The sequence below is a fragment of the Cyprinus carpio genome, chromosome A25 (assembly GCF_018340385.1).
Source record: "Cyprinus carpio isolate SPL01 chromosome A25, ASM1834038v1, whole genome shotgun sequence".
Lineage (NCBI taxonomy): Eukaryota > Metazoa > Chordata > Actinopteri > Cypriniformes > Cyprinidae > Cyprinus > Cyprinus carpio.
This window is the reverse complement of record NC_056596.1, coordinates 5,803,164-5,813,867: the sequence shown is the minus strand read 5'-3', so window position 1 is coordinate 5,813,867 and position 10,704 is coordinate 5,803,164.

Below are 10,704 nucleotides of genomic sequence, written 5' to 3'. Positions count from 1 at the left end.
AAACAGGGCCCACCTTCCCCACAGATGTGTTTATTAATAAACTGGCTGGTGTCTAATTGGCCTGTTAAGCCTGCAGAGACTCCCATACAGAGAAAAAGAACCCCACTGGGACTTCTTCGTCATGGGAATGGGACCATTAGACAGTAAAAGCCTTTTAGATGCACCGCATTCTGGGAAGAAAGACTATCGGTGCCACTGTGTTGAGTCATTTGAGAGAGTGCAATCCTGCTAATGTCAGCGGCAATTAGTTTGGTGCATAAGGATCAGACACGCTCTACATTTACCAAGAATTCTCTTTAATATCTCAGTTGTTTCATCTAGACACCAATGACAGTAATTGTGGCTCCGTAGTTCCTCTGTTTCTCGTATGTTTCCACTGAAAAAAAAAAACACCCTAAAAGTCAAAGTCTTCAAATTTTAAATATTTATTTATGTATTTATTTATTTTATTTCATATTATTTTACTCAGTTGTCTGGAATTTTCTGGAAGTTGTTCTTAACTGAGGAGCCCACTATGTCTCCTGAGTTATGAACTACTAACTTCTAAGCAATATTTTTTTGTTCTCTGTGATTTTTTTCATGCAACAGTTTAGATGGTTTTCTGTTTTATATTAATGTTTACATTTTAAATACAGCTTTGGTGCAGACCATCATTCCGATCAAGTGCCAGGAAAAACAACTGGAGTATTTTAAAATTGTGTAATTTTGTGAGGTAAGTGATTAAACTTCCTAGGAAGAAAGCAGTTATACAATGTTTTTTCTCAGTCCCTTCAGTTCATCTGCTTTTTGAGCTGGCCAGGGTCCATCTAAACCCCCTCCTTTGGTCCATGCAATTACCCATTTAGAAGGATCAGGCATGGGCCGAACTCCATTAAAATCACACAGCCCGCTTCAACAGTGCATTCGGGTCCGACAGCAGTCAACCTCCGTGGCTGTTGAAATGACATTTAGAGGGAAAAAAAGATGAACAAGCAGTTTGGCAGGTGTAAACAGAGCCATTAAGTTCCTTTAGTCTTCTCTACGCCCACTTTTGCGCTCATTCTGAGGACCTGTAACAGGATCCACGGGCGTACGCCGTCCCCCCATCCACATCAAAGCATTAGCTCATTGCTGGCTCAATTAAACTGATAGTTCTATGGGAGATATAATAACTGCAATTATGGACACCTACGGAGGAGGTGAATTTGCAGCATTCAGCATCAGTAGCTGCATGAGGCCTTTAAGGGTACAAGGTTCTGTGTGAGTACAATGCCAAATGTGAATGTGCAGTCAATGGTATGTTATTTTTAAAACATGTACCTACCCAGGTAGCCCAGGTAATAGACAAGTAAGGGGTACTTAGGACATGCTTTCCCACAGAGCCACATCCAACGACCATGACTGAAATGGCCATTTGAAAATGGCCCTGGCAGCCATGCACTTCTGTAGACAAAAGAAGCTGGGCATCCTGCTTATCACTACCAGGTTCCAGGTTTTGGCATTGGAACGCAGGTTGCGCTTGAGAAAATCAGTAGTTTCCCTTTCATTTGGTTGTACCTTACAGACATAGTTGTTCTAATCATCGACACTGTCGGTGTAATTACAGAAGCCATAATCACAATCCTAAAGATGTAGAAAATTCCTCCATTAATTGCTTGCAACAAAGAACTTTAAGTCACTCTGCATGCCACTGAATGAAGACAATCAGACTACATCTGAAATTACAAGTCCTCAAGGCAGGTACGTACACACCCATATAATTTAAATCCTGAACCTAATGAAGTCACAACTTGCAGAATAACCTCAGATTCTTGAAAATGTCTTCTACTTAAAGCTTTTCTGGGAACTCAGACCTATTTGAGTCACATCAAGAGTCCTTTAGTAGTTGAGGCTTTCTGAACAGTTCATTCATTAGGGCAATTAAGCCTATTCTTGTGGAGTTCTGCAAATGTAAGTTGTCTTAAAAGCAGGTCAGAGTGACCAAAACACTTGACCCTTTTCATAATTAATTGGGAAAGTGTTTGGGATAAGAACCAATGCTTCTTTCCATGACTTCTTGCCAAAAGGACCATTTTAAGAACTGTTGGGTTATGTGTTTAGTTACAGGGAGAAATTCAGTTTCTCTTGCTGTGCATAAGGAACTAGCCAACCAGGCAGGGCTCAAATCTCTATTCAGTGCATCTGTTTGTGGGTACAATCATCCATATGTAGAACTCATTGATGTTTTCACCCCTTTTGTAGAATTCAAATAATGCTATTTATCCTCATTAAAATTCAGAATAGCAAATAAATTTGTACCACTTTGCCAGGGACACAGGAGAAAATATGTATATGCTATAAACATATCAATTTCCCCTATTTTCATAATAGAAATGCATGAACACCATGGAAACTGTTTTTCTTAGCAAATTTCAATAGTCTCTCTGAACAAGTAAAGCTCTTATTCTGAGCGGCTCTCTTGTAAAGAAGTAACAATGCTTAAAGAAATGCAGATTTATAAGAACTGTTTGCCGTTTAGCTGAGCTACAAATCTTTGCCTGTTTAAAATTAAAATGAATGCATGTACCTTATTGTGTACAAATCGTTGCCTGTTATTCCAAAGAAAAGTTTGTCTATGTAAATGGTTATTGAAATTTTATTTTAAATGACTTTTGTTTCAGCTGACATAACAGCTCTTACTTTTCCAACCTGTCACATCCAAACACATGGCTCCACTCTGGTATGTAACCCTCAGAAAGGAGTAACACTGGTAACATATGCACCAGATAGAAAATATATAGAAATGCTGTGTGTCTTTAGAAACCAAGTCGACCTGCAGCTGGCATAATAGCTGGGAAGGTTATGATTAAATTGTTGCCCCTGATGACAGAGAACTTGGTTCACCTTAAAACTGTTGTAACAAATAATATTCTAATTAAGTTACAGGTAAGAAATAACTTACCAGTAAACCAGTCTTTAGCACTAAACATGAGAGCAATCACACGTACTGTACTACACCATGCATTTGTGATAGAGAATTTTTTAATAATTTAAAAACATAAGTATAGTTAATTGTGTGGTGGTTTTTCAATTAAAGAAAGGAATACAATTAATTAATCAGTATATATAAAACATGTCAAGACGTAGCTATTTAGACTTTCAGCTTTAGCTTGACAGCTTGATAAAGGGTGTATATATGTATTTTCAAATTCCATTGGGATATTGGTAAAGCTATACTGTATATTGCCCCATCTGAAATATGGTCTCCACTCCTATTCAGGCCTGTTATATTTGAAAAGTAGTTTTCACATGGCAGATATCACCAAAATAAAGATGAATTGACTGTAGTATCTCTCCACTGTAATATCATGCCATCGGATGCTAGAGGAATTTTATGAAGTCTGAACAGACTTCAAGCCAGAATGAATGTGACAGTTTGGAAGGACAGTTTGGAAGGATGTTGATTTATGGCAGTCCTGATGCCCTTTGTCCCCCTCTTTCTTTTGCCTGTTCTCTCTCACATGATCTCTCTATATCTCTGCATCTCGCCGCTCTTCTGGCTATTGGTGTATCGACGTATTTGCCAACCATCTTGAGGGCTTGATGAATTATGGGAGGGTCCTGTGATTCAGGTCTTTCTTGAGTGGTGAAGTGTTGTTTGAAGACCACTATCTCTCGTGAAAGGTCTCAGTCGTAGATTATCGATTCAATGTCATGCTGAAATAAGCCTCCTCCTTTGACCTCAGAATTATGCTTATTTTGTGGTCCAGGATCACATCCATCCATCCATCCGTCCGTCCGTCGGTCTGTCCGTCTGTCATTTCTTAATGACTCACAGCCCTGCAGTGGCCCTCTTACTTAAGGACTTACTTAATGTTATTAGATAAACAAAAAATGCACAAAGACACTTTTCTTTCGGAAGTAATTCTGTCTGAGACATTGTGTCACGACTCTATTTAGCTCTGATGTTACAAAGTGTCTGAAAACAAGATTGTGCGCTTTTATTTGTTAAGCTGGACATGTTTCCTGCCACAATCTGGCTGTCACATTAAGGAGGGACTGCTCTTTGTAATGTATAATGGGGCAAAATATGGCAATAATGTGCAGATATCAGGCTAGACTAAATGGTCTACTTAATGGCGTGTCATTTGCTCTTTCTATTAAAGGATAAATAAGTGATACATCCTTCATTCTTGTGTTTATTCTGATGATTCTTCTTGATGGCCAGAATGTTGAAATGTCTCTTATAATATTCTCGACAGGTTTTAAGAGGTCTGCTTCATTAAACAAGTAATTACAGACCTGTCAGTTTCCTTCACCAAGCGGCAAAAATGTGCCATGTAATCATTTAGGCGACCAAGAGACCATCCAATAAAAGAGGAGTGGTGAAAATTGGGCAGGACTTGCGAATATGAACATCTCATAAAAATCAGTGGATCGTATTAGGAAGCACTCAATCTTGACTCTGGTCAGCCGTAGTAATTGAGCTGTGCGAGAAATGAAGTGAGATTCCTGTGAATTTTGTGGGACATTTCAATGACAACGTCGATAAAAATGATCATCTTCTGAAATTATGTTCAGAGCTAAATTTAGTGCAAATATATTCATCTGAAGTGTGCTATAGAGTTCAATGGAGAAAGTCAAGGACAATGACAAGTTCCTTCATAAATGATATTAGATTTATAGAACAAAGCTAATTTGCTCTCAGTAGATGTAGCGTATTATTTTAGGCTTTTATGAAATTGAAACATACCTCCCTTTCAGTATCATTGGTTTAAACCTAAGAAACTGCATTCACAACCATTTTACTTCTGTAATATCATTTATTACTGATAAGACAAGAATTTCTGCCCTCCAATCTGATTCTTAATGAGTGTGTCAAAGAATCATTTACTTAACCATTTCATATGAAATCACTGATTCATACATGACTGAAACAAGACACGCTTTATTGACTAAATCATTAATTTAACCGATTCGATCAAAATTGAAGATTCAGTCAGGAACCAAGCAAATTGTTGGCTTTATGGGCGAGTCATTTAAATCATTTATTCAACCAATTTGTTCAACAACACTGATCCATTAAGGAAAGAAACAAGTGACTATTTATGAGTGAGTCAGTGAATCATTAACTCAACCAATTTACTCTACAGTACCGAATGCAAGTGTGAAAAGAAGTTAATATTGAGTAATTTTACACAGGTGGAGATACATATGCCACTGGCATGGTGAGGTGGACGTGGAGGCACAAGGTAAAGTTCATTTTTGAGAGCATTTTGGATCTACTGTAGATAATAAGGCTTCTTTTTAATTTTCTGTAAAATTTAATCCACTATGAGTTTAACAGGCATTAAATTACTATTAACTATTCTCAAGATTTTAGAAAAGAAAAATGTGGGTGGGTAAAGTTTTTTGCTGAAATGTTATGAATTCTATAGAATAACATTGACTTATTACACACAGTGATATGTTTTAAGATAATAAATATGGAAAATTTGGAATTTAGGTTAACTTTAAGACCAGATTTTGTATGACCCTCAGACCTCTCAAAACTTAGTATCAAGATTTAGGCTTGTTTGACGGTCGCATTACACGATTCATTCCATAAATCAAACTCAAACCTTGAGAAACTGAAAGGATTGTGATTAAGATCCAAATTTAGCCCATTTCTTTCTAAAGCTATTTCCCCAAATCTGTGCTATTGTTGAAATGCGAAGACTGACCTCGACCCTCTGCTGCCAATCCAGCTTCATCACTCCGGCAGAGTTTTGGATCACATCCCAGCCCGTCAGATGAACTCCATTGGGAGAACTGGTGTGTCAAGACAGATTAATGTGTCGCATCTATGATTGATCAACTCCATGGAGTTCTGCACCTATGGAGGGGTGGGCCGCGTCTCAGATTCGACAGGGAGGTGAAAGGGCTTCCTGTTTTTGTGACTCAGTTTGTGTGGTCAGCATGGGGCGGACTGCAGCCCTCACCTCTGCTCTGAATTTCTGCCATGAAAGGTCATCTGAGAATGACAACACTGCAGACTGTATAATAGACACTTGAAAGAGACTTTGTGTGTGTGTGAGAGAGATCTGGATGATTTTCGTTTGATGCCTTAGATGTTATTTCTGATAGTTAATGTATATTGTAGTGGCTTGGTTCTTGGACAGTCTGAAGTTTTAGAAGAGTAAAGGAAGAATTTACTGAACATTTGCAATTTAGCAGATAAAATTTTGGCATAAAAATAGGCATTTTCTTAATGAAGCACAATAAAGTATTTTTTTTTGTACAGATCCGCCGATTCTGGTTGATACTGATAAACCAATATTTTTTTTTCTATCCAAATTTTATGGCCTTTAACCAATAAATGTCAGTTATTAGTTAATGATGTTTATTAACGTTTATACTAATTAATTAATATGAATTTCTATTAAAATTATTTATATCGTATTTTGTCCAAATAAATTAAAATTAAACATAAAACGTTAAAAAATATTACTATTAAATGTACACTAATATTTGCTAAAGATAACTATAATTTATTTTATGTAAGTTTTCTAGGCTAAATAAGCATGCATAATTAAATATACAGTTTTGAATCTAATAATGTGCAGTATTTGCATGGCAAGCCCAGTATTTTACCGCTGTCATTTAATGTCCTCTTTTCTTCATTCAGAGTAAAAATAAAATGGTTCCTGTCACTAGGAATAAAATCACGACGTCTCTATGTCATCTACTTAATTAGCAAGGTGGACAGTTGTGCCTTTCAAGGTCGATTATATCCAGTGAAGACGACTGACACGTGCAGCATTAAAAAGCGACTTTTTTTCAGAGCACTGAGCCTCAAAAATTAGGGGCCATAACTTTAGTCCTCATGGATGATGGTCTCTTTAGACTCAGTTAGCCATTAGTAATGGTCTTTTCCATTATCTATTATACCACTAGCCTTCTTTCCATCTCTCTCACAATCGCTCGCTCTTCCTCTCTAATGATAGCTCATTAATGCTGTCACACTGACCCACACGTAACTGCGTAAGTGAATGAAATATGAACTTTCCATGTTTGCCTAGCGCTGCAGCCACCCTCTTCATCTTCCAGTGGCCCATAATTTCTTTAATACATGCAAATTGAGATACAGACTTCGTGAAATGACTAGGCGGATGTTTGTTTGGAAATTATGAAGGTAATATTTTTAAATGAGAGTTTATTTTTAAAATTATCCACCGCATTACCCTATGATTTGATATTATAATGAAGGGTTTGAGGATCAGCTTTATTTAAAAGGATAGTTCACCCAGAAAGGAAAGTTCTGGCATTATTTACTCATCCTCATGTTGTTCCAAACCTGCATGGGTTACATGAATAGGTATTTTGAAGAATGTTTCAGTTGTTTTTGTCCAGACAATGGGGTTCAAAACAATACTAGAAGAAATAATCAAAGAAAAAATCTTGACCAAGGACACATCAGGTACAGTACTTGCAGGCGTAACTATGGGTGCTCCAGACAGGGAACAAAATGTCACACAAAAAAAAAAGGTGGATCCTGTTGCACTGGAAGAAACTAATAGAAATCCATACAAGTTTTGTAAAAACATAAGAGTGAGTAAATAAAAGTTAAACTTTTTTTTTTGTCTAAGAACACATATTGACCAAAAGTTGGCATCTCACTGGTTTCTTCAACACAAACCCAATAGGATTTTCCTACTGCCTTTTGGATGATTGCAGAAAATCATCAAAATCATGAGGCTGTGGACTAGTGAATAGATAAGCGTATTAGAGTTTACCTATTTGGCTGTTGTTTAAAGTCCCCGACAACTTCTGTAGTCCCATTTAGCCACTTGTTAGCAATAATTTTCATCTTTTATTTGAAAGCTTTTAAAAAAAAATCACAAGGGGTTGTTACTTATGTCTATTATTGCTGTAGAACAAAACATGAAAACATATTGAGCTTGTGTTAACCACAGGCCTTGTGTCAGGCATTTAACCAAAAACCCATTAAAAAAAATCCAATAGACTTCAGGATGATGGAAGAGTAAGAGCTAAATACTAACTCGTTTCAGGTTTTGGCCTACAAAAATAGATGAGCGTGATTTCACCAAGTACAACATGTTCTTGGATCAACATCCTTGTTAATCCTGGAACAACATTCCAATCAACCAATCAGAATTGAGATATAACTTTTCAGGAAATAATAGTTTTAGGCTTACAATCAGGGTTAGGTGCTTCTACACCCTTATTAATCAGCTATCATTTCCCACTGATTTTAGGAATAATTTATGGGTAGGGTTACGTTTAGGGGTAGGGTTTTGGTTAAGTCTATATTTGTGGACAATAATGTTGATCCAGGATCATGTCTTGGCAAAATCACAGCGACCACAAAAATACATCATTCCTGCAGCCCTCTTTGGGTTCAGATTAACATAACATCCTAATTTTTCTAAACCTTCTTTACAAACAATTACCCAAGTTCTTCAGGCGACCTACACCTGAAAGTAAGACAGGAAATATAGGAAACCAGAAAATGCATGATAATTCAAAATTGAGGTTGTCATGACATGACACAGAGTATGAAAACCCAAAATGAAATAACAAAACAAAAGGATTTCAAAGGAGTGACAGTAACAGCTTTACTGTGCAATTCTGTGTGTCTGGAAAGACGAGACGTGAAAAATGGCCAGTTAACGGTCCTAACCAATAATAGATCCTGACTGTGAGTCAAACTTAATCTTCAACACATAAAAGTCTCATTTCAGTGCAGATTTAATTTTCACAAAGCCACGTGATGGCCAACCATCGGTTTGTAGGCACTGCAAATCCAATCACACTCGCACACCCTCCTGACTTGCCGTCCCAACTGTTCGAGAGTCTGTGTCCTCTCCAATTAACCCATAAGACTGCACACGCAGTCCCAGTCCTGCCCTAACACGGACCCTTGCATCACCTGTGCTGTACATACAAATCACTGTCAAGCCAGCTTACTTACCATTTTTCCTTTCATTGTTGTTGTTATTCTGTCTAGGGAACAAGGTCATCCATCACATTGACAGATAGATGCTGCACAACTCCACCTAAAGCCTGAGGCTGTCCACTGCCTGATCGCTTTTAAGATGTCAAAGCCACTCTGTAATTTGTTGATCAGCCGGCTCATCAAATAAGTGTTTGCCATTATTATTGCCATTATTTACTCAGTGAAGTTGGCATAAGTTAATGTACTGAACATTCAAGCACAACAGAGCCGCGAGGCAGTCTCCAAACCCCAGGAGATGATATAGCCGAATCAATCTGTTATACTTTGTAGCGCCTACATTTTAAGAGATAGCTATTGATTTTAGGATTTCTTGCACCAAGAAGCAAAAAGGTGAACTTTCTGTGGAAGACACACAAAGTTGGAGATGTAAAAGTTCTTAGATGGAAAAAGAGCGATGGAGAAAAGACAGAGATAAAAAAAAAGAAGTATACAAAAAACATAAAGCTTATGTTTAACACTAATTCCCCTTTTCCACCAACAGGGTCCCGTGTCTGATCTGAAACTGGTCCATGTACTCGCACCACAGTAATGGAGCTTCTTAAACCTGAAGCAGAAACTTCATATGTTTGCACCGAGCGGCAACCTCGCGCTCTCTCTTGTGAAGCCAATAAGGAAGTGACTAAAACTGCAATTCATCGACTGGCCGCTTGAGGCTGGATGCAGAAGGGAGTCAGTCCCATAGACTCCCCATGTTAAAATGCCCAACTTTACAGCAGAAAAAACATGTTTACAGCCTGGTTCAAAAAATGATTTTGGTCTATATTGCTAATTTTGCCCTTCATGACAACTGTGAGGGGGGTGAATTTTTTTACAGTCTATGGTTTGCACCAAAGGAGCATTCAGGCAAGACTGATGCAAAACAAATATAGATCACTGCCACTGTCATTTTATGCTTTTATGTTTTAATATAATTTACATGAAAATCATGACATGTAAAAACTGATTTTTTTATATATATATTATAAAATGAAATAAAAATATATATATTAATATTATTTTTATTTCAGAATATATGTGTTATTTTATATTATAATGTTATAATATAGTTAAAAATAGCGTTTATAACTAAAAATCCCATATACTCATATTATTATATTTTTCTGGTCTGAATGTTATTGAATAATATTGGAACGACTGTGTGTGTGTGGGTGTATTTATACACAGAATGTATATATATGTGTGTGTGTGTGTGTGTGTCTGTGTGTGTGTGTGTGTGCACATTATGTATTTTAAAAGTGTTTTGCTAGTTTAAAATCAGCTTTCAGTGTAGACACCATCTGTTGCGTCTGGTGTAGACAAGGTTTAGCACAAAGCGTGTGCTATCAAATGCATAAAAATATAAAAACTGGCCTTGACTTTGTTTGAGAAACTTTGTCGTCCGCACCAAAATCTCAGACTTCACTAATATACATGCCACAGAGCCAAGCTCACACACACACACTGAAACATAACACTCCATCCAGGGTCTTTTGTAATTCATCAAAGATTTCATCTGCCAAGAAAGCACTTAGGAGAGCAGCACAGTTGCAGAATTTTAATGCAGTTTTGCAGCAGTATGAATTTGATGTTCTTTGCTCTGTGAACTAAACACTGCACTATGGGATTCCAGCTTGAAACCAAATCACAGAGTCTGTTATGAGAATAGAATCATTTTAGAACTCAAACAGCACACAAACAGTAAAACAAATGGCTTTATAATCACTAGTGTTTTAAGCTTAAGTGCTTTG